The 16,691-nt window shown below is 39.8% G+C and overlaps 1 protein-coding gene across 1 annotated transcript in view; it reads left to right on the top strand.

Moving 5' to 3' along the window:
* Positions 1-16,691, top strand: part of TBC1D10A (TBC1 domain family member 10A) — a gene marked incomplete in the record, with an annotated part of 1,058,544 nt that overhangs the window by 959,345 nt on the left and 82,508 nt on the right.

The raw sequence follows: 16,691 nt of genomic DNA on the forward strand, positions 1-16,691 counted from the left end.
TTCTAAGCCCATTGTTCCTGCAGAACAGCAAGTACACTTGGACTTTGCCTTTTGGGTTTTGCATTTTGTTTGCTTACATTTAAATTATTGTGGTTCTCAACTGAAATTTTGTGATATATTTTTTTTGAGGGGGTGGGGCATGTTGTCCATGGAAAATTCATCAGTAAATATTCCTGGGGGATACAGAGTCCTCCTAAAGAATGGGTTATAGTCCGGGCTTTATCCCTCTGTCAGTCAAATATGTTGAAGTGCCAAGAGACTCTCCTTTCTCAGATGAAGAACATGAGTGGGGACACTGAGGTTAAGACCATGAGAGATAGTGAAATAAGAAGAGACTGGAATTTTGGATGCAGACTCTTAAGGAGAACAACCAAAATCACAGAGTATTATATGGGAGGGTGGCCTAATGGTTAAGGCGTTTGCCTTACAAACATAAGGTGCAGGGTTAGTCTCTCACAAGGGATAATTGGCTAGGCTTAAAATGGCTTGCAAGGGGAGTTAGCTTAGTACTAATCTATGAATCTATGAACCTATGAAAACAGCAAGGAGTATTCTAAGAACCAAACCAGCACGAGACTGTAGAAAAGAGATTTTGCCAATAGCGATGACTGTAGTCAGGGATACAGATAATAGGCAAGAGGGGGCTGGAATTTATTAGAGAAAACTGGCAAAGGAACCAAGGTATTGGGAGCAAATAACTAGAAAAGGAAAGGTAATAAGAGTGGGAAGAGGTCAAGAATTTATTTGGACTGCAGGTTATAGATTGCCTTCCCTATCAATGATTGAAAATCGGAGTTTAGGCAAAGAGAAAGAAATAGGGGGCTCCTAATTGCAAAGCCAGCACTGGTAGGGCTTTTAATAGAATCTAGAACAGAAGCTGCCATTAAAAAGGAATAATTAGTAAAGCATGTAAAATATAGCATGATTATAAGGATCAATCTGAGGAGTTTAGAAAGGACTGGGAAGAGAGATTGGATAAGCAATACAAAGAGACTGAGGGGGGTATATGTATATCTCCCAAATGTGCAACAAAATCTAAAAGTTTTAGGACCTTTGCCTGTAAATGTTTACATAGGTATTTTTATACCCCAAGTAGACGCCAAAGAATTTTTCCTCTGGTAGATAGCAAATGTTGGAGGTGTGACAGGCAAGAAAGAGGTAGCTGGGAACATTTTTAGGGAGTGTAATGAGCTTGGCAGACTTTAGGGATTCCTTGCAGGCTGCTCTCACTGACTTGGGGAGATGACTTTTTTTTGTAGTTATGATACAGAATCAGAATTGCCTAGACACATTAAATCCTTGCTGAATCTAATTATAGTGGCTGCCAAAAAAAAAACCAATTACTAGAAAATGGAAATCAAAGTCTAGAACAACTTTACTAGAGCCAGTGAATATAGTAACAGATAAAACAAGTGGAATTGACATCTTTATAAAAGGAAAGAAGCAATCCTCAGGAAAAAAATGGGAATTCTGGGAACAGTATATGCAGAGCAGGAACAAGGTTTGAGGCAGGGTTTGAAAGAACCGTACAATGCTTAACTGACTGACTGAAAGGTTTATAAGTGTATAATGTTTGCAGCTAGTTGTTTCAAGGGCATCTGTGATGTAAACTGTTTGCAACTAAAGTGGTATCATTTTGTATTTTTCATTTATGTAAATGTAACTGCCTTTGTCATATGTGAAAATTTAATAAAGATGTTTTTTTTTGGGGGGGGGGGGGCATGAAACATAGGATACTAGAATTATGTAGTTTCACCACTCAAGTTGACAGGCATTCAGTCCAGTATGGTGCTGATGCTATGCATGTATCCTACAGATCAGCAGCCACAGATCTGTAATTAGCCGACAAGCTTGGCTGAGGTCTTGGACCCTGCTAGATCATGTCAAAGCACAACTGTTTAATTCTCTACTGCAGAAAGTCATTCTTTATAGCCCCAGCAAAATAAGGTTTTGAAACTTAGAAAAAGACCAAGCAGTCTATGAAGCAGTTATTTTACTTCTCTGTTCCTGGTTACAGGCATAACTAACCCACCAAGAGTTGGACTTACCACTGGAGGCAGGAGAAAAGGAAAACTGTGAAGTGCTAACAAAGATGAAATGGCTAGCAGATTAGAAGGGGTAGCCTGAGAGCCTTCTGAGTCAAGCCTCTGATAGGGAGCAGCTGTAACTTGCACGCACTTCTCCCTCTTCTACCTAATGAATTTGACCCCAGTCCATTTTCCCCTCTCCAACCCCCTGTCTTCCCTCCATCAGCACCCAAAGAACAGAGGTATGGCTAGCCATTTTTGTCAGAATAGAAAAACTTTAGACAACTTGGTATTGTAAATCTGGGCTCTGGAATTCGTGTCAGTTCTTGGAGCCAGAATTCTCAGGTATTCCACCAGTCTCCAAAGAATAAAGACATTTAATTCAGTCACTGTTACAAGATCTTTTGTCGCAAAATTAGAACATCAGGGCTTAAACTTCAGCTCGAGTATTGTTAGTCTCAAGGTAAGACAGGAGACACAGACCCATATAAGATCTGACAATGCTAAACCATTTTCTAAAAGTGCCAGAGTCCAAGATGCTGACCTTATAAGCCCTTTTGTCTCTTCAATTTCTTCAAGCCTTCATAGCTACTTGGAACTTAAAAGATGTTTACCTTTTCATGCCCATAACCAGGAAAGACAAATGGTACCTCAAATTTAAAATAAAGGGTTGCCATGTACAATTCACTTCCTTGTCATTTGGTTTATGTATTGCTCCCAGGTTATTCACAAAGGTACCTGGCTGCAATAATTGCCTTGCACAGGGCCAAGGGTATTCACATTTACCTGTATCCAGATGCCTGTCTAAGGCATCAACCCTAGAAAGGTTCAGAGAGTGCTGCAGTTCACCCTCACCTGTTTCCAAAACCTAGTTCTCTTTGAGACAACAAAAGTCGCACCTATTCCCTACAAGAAATGTCTTGCTCCTGGATGCCCATTTGGGCACCATTTATCAGAGTGCCTTCCTCCAATTTAAAAGTCCTGTCTCTGACAAGTTGCTTCATATTTTCATCACAGCAGAACCAGATCACTATAAGAGAGCTTCTCAAGATACTGGGCCTCTTCTGTCTGGATGGTTTCTCTAGTGAGACTAGATATAAGGATGTTTCATTGATGTTCATCGTGCATACAGCTGCAGTCATAACAGATGGGTTATCCTGCCGCCAGGCGGGTCCTCGGTCGGCCGAATTCCAAAGTCTAGGTCCGGCGTCTGTTGTCGCTTCTTCCCTGACGTCAGTGCGGCAGGGGTATAAAAGAGGCAGCTGACGCCATTTTCTTCAGTCTTTCTTGCCGCGCGATGCCCGAAGCAGAAGCAGTTCGCAAGTGCCAGTTGGCCAGCTCCTGAGATTTATGAAAGTATTTCAGCCGAAGTCTTCTTGAAAGCTAAGTACCCCGTTGGGGAAACTTTTCTTGCCTCAGACCGATGTCAGACAAAGTTAATAATTGCATTTCATGTGGGAAGCAAATACCGCATAAGGATTTCCACTCTCTCTGTATACCTTGCTTAGGCCCAGACCACGACGTCTCAGCCTGCCATTTTTGTGCTAGATTCAACAAACTCACTATTAAGCATTGGGCGGAGTTCGCCCTTCACTTTTTTGGCAAAAAATTTAATTATATTATGTCGTCGGATACTCCGACTCCAGTTTTGAGCAAAAAACGCAAAGATAAGGACCGACATACGAGGTCCGCACCACCTACTGAAACCACGCTAAGGCCGACTACCGGTTCTCCGGTACTCAGCGAGGCGCCTACACAGCTCCTGAGTACCGATGACAATGCATTACCGGTGTCTTCAGTACCCGAGGTCGCAGGCTCCTCGGCCCCTATTCCTACTACTGATACCGACACCACTCCTGGCAGAGAAACCCAGTATTTAGACAGGCCTGCCATTCCTCAAGAGGTCTTCAGGCCTTCCTCCTTCTTTATTAAAGCCTTCACTAAATCCAAAACAGCCATGAAAACCAAACAACAAGTTCCTCAGACCCCCTCTCAAGGCACCATGCCTAAAAAACAGATGCTTAAAATGGCTGAGGATTTGATTACTCTTATCAGGGGTTCTCAACCCCCCTCTGACAAAAGGCCGAGATTAGAGGAAGACTACCCTTCCTCAGATCAAGCTTCTATTACCTCAGAACTATCTGAGGACCAGGATTATGCCTATTCTCCATTTGAAGACTCTGATGCAGAGGAGTCTATTCCCTCGGTCTCCCCCCCTGAGGACTTCTCTTTTGGGGAAACCCTGCATACATAGAGGGAACACTTTCACTGGGAAGGCAAAGATTACTCAGATTCAAAGAAAAGGCTCAGGGAATTTCGTCTGCTCCCCCAGCATAGGCCTCTGGCTATCCCTCCTGTTTTAGATATATTGGATGATATGTACACAGAAGCCAGCCTTAATCCTGATTCTTTGCCTCCAGCTCCTGTTAAACCAGACAGGTATTACCGGGTTCCTGATTCTTACCAGTTCCTATATAAAAGCCATACTGCTGACCCAGAAACTATTTCACAGGGTCCCAAGGGAATTAAGGCCTCTACTGCTAAAAACCCATTACCTTCAGAGAGAGATTCCAGAGCTTTAGAAAGGTGGGGGATAAAGGTGTACACCTCTGCCACTTTAACCATGAGGGCATTAAACTGTCAGTTCCATATGTTAAAGTATCAACAGTTTTTGATATCTCATCTGAAAAACAAGATGACACAACCAGAACAACCAGATTTGAAAGAGTTGCAGGATTTGTTGCATGGTGCAGAGCAAGTGGGTAAACATACCTTGCAGTGTGGTTTTGATGCTTTAGAGGCCTCATGTAGAGCTGCTGTTACGGGGTCTGTTATACGCAGGCATGCTTGGCTCAAAGAGCAAACCTTACCAGATCATGTCAAAGCTAAATTATTAGATGCACCTCTTCAAAAAGATGTATTGTTTGGTGTTAAAGCTGAGGAGGTGCTAAAGAAAATGGAGGAAAAAGCGAAATCAATGCAAACAGTGAAAGATTTCCTGCAGGTACAGCCTCCACGTTTCAGCAGAAACTGGCCTTCAAAAAATTGGTCCTTTCCAGCCACGGACAGACCTCAAAGGGGCAGATACAGGCGTCCAAGGGGTAGAGGGCAACCTCAAGGATCTTTCAGAGCCAGACAGTGGCAAGCACCAACCCCAAGAGGTGGAGAAGATAGATCACAGTCTTTTAGAAAACAGACACGATGACTTCCCCCTACACCTGCCAAGCAAAGCTTTAATGGCAGCACCTTTGGGCGGAAAACTGACATTCTCAAAAAATTGGCATATTGTTACAAAAGACAAATGGATTCTGGACATTATAGACAGAGGCTACAGGTTCCACTTTCACACCCTTCCAAAAATGAGAGGCATGCCAAACCTGCCACATAATCAAAGGGCAGAGGCACAAAAACAAATTTCAGCTCTCATGGACATGAAAGCAATTCAAGAGGTACCTGCAAAAGAACAAGGTCAAGGGTTTTATTCCAGACTATTCCTGGTACCAAGGAAAGACAAAGACTGGAGACCTATCTTAGACCTATCCATCCTAAACACATTTCTACAGGTGCTAAAATTCAAGATGCTCACATTACAGCAGCTTCTTCCCATGCTGGGCAAGGAGTCTTGGCTGGTAACATTGGAGCTCAAGGAGGCATACTTGCATGTCCCTACCAGACAAGATTGCAGAAGATACCTCAGATTTCTTGCAGGTTCAACCCGTTACCAATTCTCTGCATTGCCCTTTGGCTTATCTACTGTGCCCAGTGTGTTTACGAAATGCCTGGCATCAGTAATCGCCTTCTGCAGACAACAAGGGATACAAATCTACCCATATCTGGACGACTGCCTGATCCAAGCGGACAGCAAGGACATACTACTGCAGCACTTGGCATTTGTAATAAAACTGTTGAACTTCCTGGGATACAAAGTCAACAAAAAGAAATCAAAACTAATACCCTCTCAACAGATAATTTTCCTGGGTGCCAGCTTGGATACAACCACCCAGATGGCCTACCTCACGCCAGACAAGCATGGGCAACTGTCTCAATACTTCAGAAAAATGGCAACTTACACCAGGCTAACTGCAAGGAAAGTCATGCAGGCTCTGGGATTCATGGCATCTTGCATCCTACTAATCCCATGTGCAAAGCTGCATATGAGGAAACTTCAATGGTACCTAAAAAACTTATGGTCTCAACACAGCCACAGCTTGGAAGCAATTATACCACTCATTCCATGCCTTCAAAAGGAATTTATGTGGTGGGCTCAAGCTTGCCAAAGAAACACAGGTCTTCCTTTCTCTGTACCTCAAGCAACTCAAATCATCACAACAGACACCACAGACTACGCTTGGGGAGCACACATGACAGATCAGTGCATTCAGGGAAAATGGACCCGAAGAGAGAAGCACCTTCACATCAACCAAAAGGAAATGCTAGCCGTGCAAAAGGCTATTATGACCTTCAAAGACCTACTGCATCCAGGCCAGCTATTGATAAGAACAGACAACACCACAGTGATGTGGTACATAAACAGGGGGGAACTCATTCATACCCCCTGTGCAGGCAAGCCATGACCCTATGGAACACAGCACTGGAATTGCAAATTCAACTACAGGCACAATTCCTGCCAGGGAAGGAAAACACTCTGGCAGACAACCTAAGCAGAAATATGACACATCCACACGAATGGAAGTTGAATCCTCAAGTTTTCACAAAGATAACTCGGGCATGGGGACAGCCAGACATGGATCTCTTTGCTACCCACAGAAATTGCCAGTTGAAAAAATTTTGTTCAAGGACCTATCATCCACAGGCCTGGAAAGTGGATGCACTTTCCTTCAATTGGGCAACATTGACAGTCTATGCCTTCCCACCTCTTCCTCTGCTGCCCAAAGTTCTATTAAAAGCCAGAGCAGAGAGGCTGAAAATGGTTCTCATTGCTCCAAACTGGCCAAGACAACACTGGTATCCGCTCCTGAAGAGCCCTGACACATTCCCCACCATGGATCCTACCTCTAGTCCCTCTTCTGTTGTCCCAGCACAACTACAAAACTCTTCACAGCCATCTCAAAACTCTAAATCTAGCTGCATGGAGAATTCCTTGATTTCCCAACAGTTTCTCCTCTCCAAGGAGGTGCAGGATGTCATCTTGGAGGCCAGAAGACCTTCTACTAGAAAGGCCTAATCCGCCAAATGGAAACTATTTTGTGCCTGGAATCAAAAGAAGGGACAGAATCCTTGGGTAATAAATATACCTCAAATTTTACAGTACCTAACGGAGATGTCAAACCATGGACTTTCCTTCTCCTCCATCAAGATCCACGCTTCAGACATTTCTGCACAATACAACACAGATCCTCCTTTATTCTCTCATCCTCTCTTAAGGCAGTTCCTCAGAGGGGCAAAGAATATAAAACCCCCAAGGAAACCACCTGCTTGGGACCTCAACTTCGTATTGGAAAAGCTGACCCTTCCTCCCTTCGAGCCGGCTTCTTCATCAGAGTTACAGTACTTGTCATGGAAGACAGCCTTTCTTCTGGCTATCACCTCAGCTCGCAGGGTTTCGGAGCTACAGGCCCGCATGGTTGTGCAACCATTCATCATTTTCCATCAGGACAGAGTTTCCTTACGAACCAACCCTACCTTTATGCCAAAGGTAGTATCCAGTGTAGCTTTGAATCAGATTATCCACTTACCTACCTTTTATCCTAATCCACAAAACAAAGGGGAAAGACTACTACATTCCTTGGACATTCACAGACAACTTCGTTATTATTTGGACAGGACAAAGCCATTCAGGAAATCTGAGCAACTCTTTGTGTCCTATGCTACAGGTGCTCAAGGAAAGGCTATTTCCAAACAGACAATTTCAAAATGGATAGCCCACTGCATATGCTTTTGTTACTCATTTCATGGAAAAACTGTGCCTGCGTGCATCAGATCCCACTCCACCAGAGCCACAGCTACCTCTGCAACCTTCCTCAGGGGGGTCCCTACCAAGGACATTTTGGAAGCAGCCACCTGGAGTTCAGTGCACACTTTCTCCAAGCACTATCACTTCCCACTATACTCTAAATCTAGAGCGGGCTTTGCCACAGCAGTCCTGCAGGGCATCCTAGCCCCTCCTAGTTCCACTTAGTGCCTGCCACCCTTACTTAGCTTTGGGATTCTACCCATCTGTTATGACTGCAGCTGTATGCACGATGAACATAGTACAGTTTTGTACCTACCATAAATGTAGATGTTTGAGTGCTCATACAGCTGCAGTCCAGGTTTCCCTCCCTCCATCCCCTCTTAGGACAGGCCTTATGACACACACTTGTCATATAACCTTTTTGGGGTATTCTTTTATGGTGTATTTGCTTGCAACTACTGTTTTTGATTTATCAACATTGCATTTTTTGCATAACATTATGTTTGCCTTCCTTCTGGGGGGCGCCTGACATCTGGGGCAAGAAAAACTGAAGAAAATGGCGTTGGCTGCCTCTTTTATACCCCTGCCGCACTGACGTCAGGGAAGAAGTGACGACAACCGACGCCGGACCTAGACTTTGGAATTCGGCCGACCGAGGACCCGCCTGACGGCAGGATAACCCATCTGTTATGACTGCAGCTGTATGAGCACTCGAACATCTACATTTATGGTAGGTACAAAACTGTACTTTAAACAGATGGTGCCAGCATTGTATCAAGAGAAGGAACTTGGGTGGGTAAAGAAGGCAAGCCTCAGGTGGAGTTCTGGTTCAGTATGCCCTGTCACCCAGATGCAAACATCAGAACCCTTATATGTCACTTGTTTAGAGCCCACTCTGAGGATCTTAGAATCCAGGGAGTCTTTTGACAGGTGACATTGAAAAAAGCATATTGATATAAAGGAAATGACAGTACTCCTGGCCATCAAGACATCTAATCCCATCAGGAAACTGAGTCCTCCACATGCTCACAAGACAACACTACAATGATGTGGTACATCAATAAACATGGAGACACTTGACCATACCTCCTGTGCAGGTTGATTGTAGAGGTGTGGAATCTTCCCCAGGAGTCCGGAATGACCCTGGATATCCAGCATTCCTTCTCAGGAAAGCAAGGTTGCAGACCAGGTCATCAGGCCATAGCCACCCCTCCACAGATGGTTGTTAGACAGTAATCTTTTTCTGGATCTGCTACTCAGTTGGAGTGTGTCAGAAATAAGATTTTTTCTTCTAAAGAAAGGAAACCACTCACATTTTGCTATAGGACACCAACTCAGATTATCTTAAGGAGGCTGGAAAACTAAACGTAAAGAAATCGTACCTGGTTTAAGAGAGAGGTTCTTCCTCCAGTTCCAGAGAAAAAGTAAATAAAAGGCAAATAAGAGCCCGTTCTGCTAGAGTCAAAGCAGCCAGTGCTATACCTTCCTTAGGTGGATCAGGATGCAGTCTTATTTTATAAACCGTTACCAGGTCCTCAGTCTGTACGGTCTTTAAACATTATGACCTAGGCATTGCATCTAGAATCAGGGCAAGATTTGATATGGCCATTTTGCAAGGGCTGTGGTAGCCACTCCTTGATCCATGAGCTTTTAGGATCTTTCCAAGTATAACGACTACACCAACAGTGAATTAGTAGTGTACAGTTGTGTTAGGAACTTATAGTTGTAAATGTCCAGGTGTGCTTCCCAGCACCTCTCTTTTCCATGTGCTGTGGGCATACAAGAGTTGGTGGCAGACCAGCAGTCTGAGTAAAACAAAGGTAATCTCCTGTCCTCTTTCAGACCACAACGCTATAACATTTGAATTAACAGTATATACCAATTATAATGCTCAAATTAAGAGAATACCTGCACGCATAATAAAACTAAAAGATTGCAAAGATTTTATCACCTCTGAGATCAAAAATTTCATTGCTATTAATAGTGCTTGTGATACTCCTGAGATTTATGTATGGGATGCAAGTAAAGTTTATCTGTATGGGAAAATTGTTAATTGGTATCACATGAAATGGAAACAATAGGGCAAAGACCTTCATGACATACAAATGAAACTTGATAAATTAAAACTTAATAGCACATCAGACATGAGCAAAAAAAAAAAACAAGAGGAAGAAATTGACACTCTAAATAATAAATACTTGGAAATATTAAATCACAAAACTGTCAGTTTGGATAAATGTATTAACTTTTCTGTAAATCCTAAATCTTTAAACAAATTAGCCAATAAAACTAAAAGGCTTAGTAAACTCAATCATAGTAATGATATTTTTTCTCAAAACAAAATGTTACGGGTTTATTTGATATTTTAATGGAATTTAGATATTACTTTAATAAGATCAATCAGAGATGTAGTACCCTAGACTGTGAAGATGTAAAACATTTTATTAAAAAATTCACTAAATACAAACTAACAAAAACACAAGTTGATTTTTTTTGATAAACATATCTCATTTTCTGAAATCCAACTTCAAATTAATAAACTAAAACAAAATAAAGCTCCTGGCAATGATGGAATACTTCCTGAAATTTATAAAATAATGCCTAATGATGCTTTAATTTTACTGCATAGTCTTCTTTGTTTCTCAGAACAATTTTACTATTCCTCCCTCTTGGAAATGTACGTTCATGTCTCCCATACAAAAGTTAATAAAGATCCCTCTAAATGCTCATCGTATAGACATTTCTCTCTTAAATGTCGATTATAAAATGTTTGTCCATTTATGCTGACAGATTAAAGATATTTCCTCCTTACCTAATTGACAATGATCAAACGGGCTTTATTATAAATAAAAATGCTTATGATGATATAAAGAGGTTCTTGACTAATTGACTCTGCTAAAAGTATAAAACAAAATTTAACCTCAATTAGTTTGGATGTAAATTGTGCTTTTGATTCTGTTAACTGGGCTATCCATTTGTTCTTTTGGAAGAATTCAATTTTTTTAATAATTTTATTCAACTTATTTCACATCTTTATAAGGGATGTCAAGCCTACATTAAAATAGGTACTTACACTTCACAAAATATACAGGTTGTCCTCTTTCCCCTTTACCTTTTACTCTGGTTGTAGAACCACTGGCTAATTTAATAAGATTAGACTCTGACATTGAAGGTTTCAAATTGTTATGATATATCCCCTATGATTTAACTATTAGTGGATGATATTCTTCTTGCCACAAAGGGAAACAATGCTTCCATAGATGCTGTTTTTAGAATTATGCACTTCTTTCAAAAGAAGTTAGGTTTATTCTTGAATGATAAAAAAAATACTCCCTATTTACTCCAATTATATTAAGTTGGACAAGACATTCAATAAATAACACAATCAGAGGAACCAAAATATTTAGAATAATTTTAACCAAAAGTATTAGATATAACCGTTAATTATAAAACTTTAAACTCTATAAAAGATCATATAAATAGATGGAATAAAATCCCTTTTACAATGGATGAGAGACTTTCAGTTAAAATAATATTGCCAAAATTTTATACATTGTATATTAATTATATTTACCACCTCTAAAACCTTTATAAAAGAATTTCATTTAATTTTAAAATTTCTATGGTTTCCAAATAAATCTAGAGTAGCCTTAACTTATCATATAGAGATTGGTCTAATGGTGGAATAGGTTTACCTGATTTGGAATTATACTCCATCTCTTCTGTTATTAAATCTATGTCTATGGTAATTGATACTCATTACACAGCCAAATGGAAGAAATTTTTAGAAATGTTATCTTTTGTTACGTGTAATAATTCTAATTCTCTTAAAACATCAATACTAAACAATCCTTTTGTTTGGCTGTTAAGAGTTTTTTTTTTACCATGCATATAATTCTCATATATATTCATCTCACTATGATACTTGTGCTAAAATATTTTAGAAATTTTATGTGCAAAAGATCCAGACTATAAAGCTTGGAACGTTCTTTATCCTATTGCATTTACACAAGGAAATATGTTTTCTTCGGATTTTACAAAATTGATGATGTTCAAGGACAAGCATTTAGTCTGTTATTTCAGTTGTTGATAAGTAATGAATTGAAATCTGTTTTATTTAATTCATGAATATGAATTGAATTAAAAATGTATGGCTGGGAATACAAGCATGCAGACATTGTGTCTAATCAAATAGATATAATGTCACGTAGTACAAAGGTGAATATTCTTAAATTAATTTGCTTTGTGGTATTACCATAACAGCATAAATCCCACAACTTTAACAAACTGTCACAAATATATAAAATTGTTAGAAATGAAACAAAAAAACTACTCAGAACATTACTGGAATTATTTTTCCCTAGTTCATACTTCTAATGGTTGAGACAAGAAAATATTAGAATCATACAAATCGACTATTTTCCTCCATTAGATGATGGAGACTGTTTGCCTGGAAATTCATGAATAGATCTTTTCTAACTCCCCATATAATAATAAAGACGGTATATGTTGGAGATGTAAACTAGAATTAAAGGCTGATGGTCTCATTTGTTTTATGATTGTATACTTCTTAAATCTTATTGGGGTAACAGAAATTTCTTGGGTCTATATCAGCATATCGAATGCTGAAAATGCTGAATGCTATTTAATCAAACTGAAATGTTCGAAATGTCAAAATGGCGAACTGACGGAACATCTATTTCTTTCCCAGGGAAAGAAATCTGTGTTGTGTGCAAAAAAAAAAAACTTTTTCAATACTTTAAACACTGACAGAAGGGGGGGCTACGAGACCGCACCACATTGGAGGAAATAGCAAACTCCAATGACAGACCACCAATTTCTTTCTCTGGGAAAGAACTCTATGTTCTGTCAGTTCGCTCTTCTGAGATTTCGAACATTTCAGTTTAATTAAATTCAGCGTTTTCAACATTCGAAATGCTGATAGGAACCCAATTTCTTCAAGCTTTGTTTTTGGACAATTTTGTTGCATATAAATCTTTGATATTATTTAATACTACAGTTCCTGCTTGTGTACAAAAAAATAAAATACCCCTTGGTTTGGTCTATACTAGTATTTGCTAGAAAGGTTATAACTAGAAATTGGAAATCTGATATAACCCCCTCTTAGAGTTTATGAACATTATTGCTGATGTCTGTAAATTGGAATTGTTAACTATCAAATCTAGATCCATCAGAATTATTTCTCTATATAATATGTGGTATAAATTAAAAGCTTTATTGGATAGTTTGTTAAACTATGAAATCACTTTAGATATAAGTTTAATATGTCTTTTCTGTTTATACTAGGCATCTTTGTAAATACTTTTTTGTTTTTTTTAATTCACTTTGTTACATTTTCTGTAAACATTGTATGTAATGGGTTATTTCTTTTGAAATTTAGTAAACGTATTTAAAAAAAAAAAGCGTTGGTGACAGTTAACCCCCCTTCTCAGGCTGACCTGTGACTTAGCATCCCCTAAAGCTGTTTCTCTGTTAGACCGCCATAGCTGGGGGGGGGGGGGTCCTCCTTCTCTAATGCACCTGAACAGTTATGTTCTGGAGGCTGACCAAACAAGAAAAAAAAAAGGTGTAGGTATTCATCTAATTGTACCACAGATGTGTTGCTGTCCAGATGGGAGATATCCAGTCTGGGCCTAGGTGGAGTTTTGGAAGCTGGAAACAGACAGCAGGAAGTCTTTGTGGAAGCTGAAATGTGAAGACTTTTGCAACAGTGAGCATAGTTGAAAATGTGTAATTATAGTATATTCCTGACAAATAAGTGTAGTTTCTTGGGTATTCTGAAGTGCTGCAAGCACCTAGTGTTTAATAAAAAGTGCTGATTTACATGTACTGACATTTGCTTATTTACTTGCATTTTTTATTCATGGTTTCCTATGCTAGCCAGTTAAACGTTTGTATCTGTGTACGTATCACATGGGATCCCTATCAGATTATCAAACTTTCAAAACTTCAAACATCGTATGTCCAAGCCCATATGATCAAAGTTTTGAAACTTTGAAAGGTTTAAATGGAGATCGCCATACAGAGCAGAATAGGAAATTTACCATTTTCCTCACTGTAGTGTGATCTTGGAGTTTATATATTTAATTGGGGCATGTGGGGGGTGAAGGGGGGGTTTGAACCCTGCAAAAATGTTAGAAACTTTTTATTTTTTTTTTATTTTCAAAGTTTCAAACCTTCAATAACATGGTCTCAGCAGTATGATGCTCGAAGTTTTGAAGCTTCGATCATCTGATTAGGTACCCATGACATGGTGCCTTGTTAAATTATTTACTGCTTTTGGAGCTCTAGCTAAGTCATGGACTTAACAGGTAATTAATTGAGCAAAGCATCCCTTGACTTCAAAACTCCTAAGATCTTCATGGGGGGGGGGGGGGGGGATTACTGTAACATTAAATTGTAACTTTGAATTTTGCCCATCTTATCTGTCATTGTTTCCAACAAAATTTCATCTACTGAGCCTCAGCTCTTACAAAGGCTGTCACTGGTTTCATGCCAGCATTTCCTTGAACATTAGCGGTTCCTTTTTAGTCAGCATTCGGTTTTCTCCACTTTGGGTGTTTCACATCCATTACATTGCAGCAGTAATTTTGTTTATGTATTGCTTCATTCTGACTACTTATTTTATTTCAGTGATCTTCAATCAAAATGTCAACTTGTTCCTTTCTTGTTGTGGTAGATTGTTGTCCATTTTTCTTTACTAGAAGTAGCTGTGTGTGTTTTTTTTTTTTGTGAATTCTCCAATTTTTTTTTACTGAATTCTCTGTTTTCTAAACAATTGGCTGTAGGTGTTCTGCTAACAAAAACAGAGAGTAAAATCTAACATTAGTAAAGGGGAACACCAATGAAAGGTGCAAGAGACCAAAAGAAATGTAAATGTACATGCTGCATTTCAGATTCTGAGGAGGGTACTACAGTTATGATGACTTCCAAAAGCAGATGACCTTGGTACAGCCAAACATTTTTGGCATACCTTAGGTGTGTACTTGTTCTGGTGTCCCTTATGATTTTGTTTTGTCAAGGAGTTTCAGTTCTAGGTCAGTTGTAGCTTCTTACACTGCAGCTTCTGTCTTATTGCAGCCTGTCTTCAACAGAAAGACTTGCAAGGGAGTGTTTCAGTTTAGGAGAGGAAGCTATACTGAAAGAGCAGGGACCTCCACTGGCACCATTGTTAGACTAACATCACTTTGGCTAGAACATTTAAGTATGAACTTAAGTGGAGCAAGTAATATCACCATACCTACTTCTAGTTTTAAGTTTGATTTTTATCAGAAGACTCTGGAAGCTGTTGTACCTAAACAGAAAGTTAAGATGCAACCTTTCCAAGCTCTGTTTTAATCAAATTTTGTGAAATCACTCCCCTTCAACTATTTAAATTTATTGGCCGTCCACTGTATTCCATAGTACCAGAATACAAAAGTACCCACCCCCTTTCACTCTGTCTTGCGCTTTTAAAAATAGTGGCTCTCCACGTAGACAGCTAAAACTTAATTTACCCACTTTCATATCTAACTGCTTAGTGCAAACTGCAGTGTTTAGGATAAACCATTTTTTTATCTTACTTTTAAGCATCTATTGCAAGAGCACCAGTTATTGGAGATCCCGCATTCTGCCTGTCAGTAGTCATCTTGGGATTAGTGTTTGTTTTCTCCTGGTGAGGAGTAGTGCAGGGACATTATTTTTTGGAGACTGGTAATCACTAGAAAGCCTAATAACTTCTTTATAGGTGACTGCTTGGAATCTGTGCTTATATTTTGGTCCTGGTGAGAGAAGGAGCAGAGTGCATTGATTCCTGACTGTTTCTGATTGGAGGGTGTGTCTGTGTTTAATGTTCCTGATTGGTCTGATTGCTATTCAAGGGATCTACCAGGAAAAGGCTACAAGCCTACAGACCCTTGCATCATCTGGGACAAGACTGTGGATCACCAAACAGGCTGCGGCCTGCTTCTCATTTTGGGGTTGGTGCTAACATTTTGCTTCTGGTGAGAGAAGAAGCAAAGGATCATTGTATCCCAACAGAGTGAAGCTGGTGAGACCAGCATTAGTAGTAGCCATTCTTGCGACTCCCCTCTTTTCATTATTCTCGATAAGCTAATTCTTTGTTTTCAGTAAGTACTGCATGATTTGTTTCTAACTTCAGAATATCTGCCTAAATACTTCATCCTTAAATTTCAGGGTCTGCATATTAGTTTCCCCTCAAGTGTTTGGCAGTGCTCTGTACAGACTGACACCTTGAATGACATTTTTCCTGTAAAAGTACAACTGAAATTTCTCCAATGCCTAGTTGCACATAGGATAACTAGTTTGCAAGTGACAAGCACTGTCCCCATAGTTGCAAACCAGATACTCCTGACAGTGATTGATGTTCTCACTCCAACTGTCTGATCAATAAAAAAGGGTCTATGGCCATGGATATGAAGTTTCCTACTGTCTCCATTACCAGCGTTGTGGATATGGGTATCCTGAGGTAATGTAGAAATTGCCTCAGGTTTACTGACAACCAGTTATGTCTCAAACAAACTGATATGGTATGTGAAAGATGTATTTACAGAATGTCACTGGAGGCAAAGCTCTCACAGAAAAGTACTCCTAATGTCAGTAAGGTTGTCAGTACACAAGCTGTACCCATCATGCACAATTCAAAGCGGACATATTGACCCACATGTGCTGTGGCAATTAAATGTAACCTTCATAGACCACAAAGACCTTCTTGACAAAGTGCACATCCA

The sequence above is a fragment of the Protopterus annectens genome, chromosome 1.part0, assembly GCF_019279795.1.
Source record: "Protopterus annectens isolate FY-2018-M chromosome 1.part0, PAN1.0, whole genome shotgun sequence".
NCBI classification, from domain to species: domain Eukaryota; kingdom Metazoa; phylum Chordata; order Ceratodontiformes; family Protopteridae; genus Protopterus; species Protopterus annectens.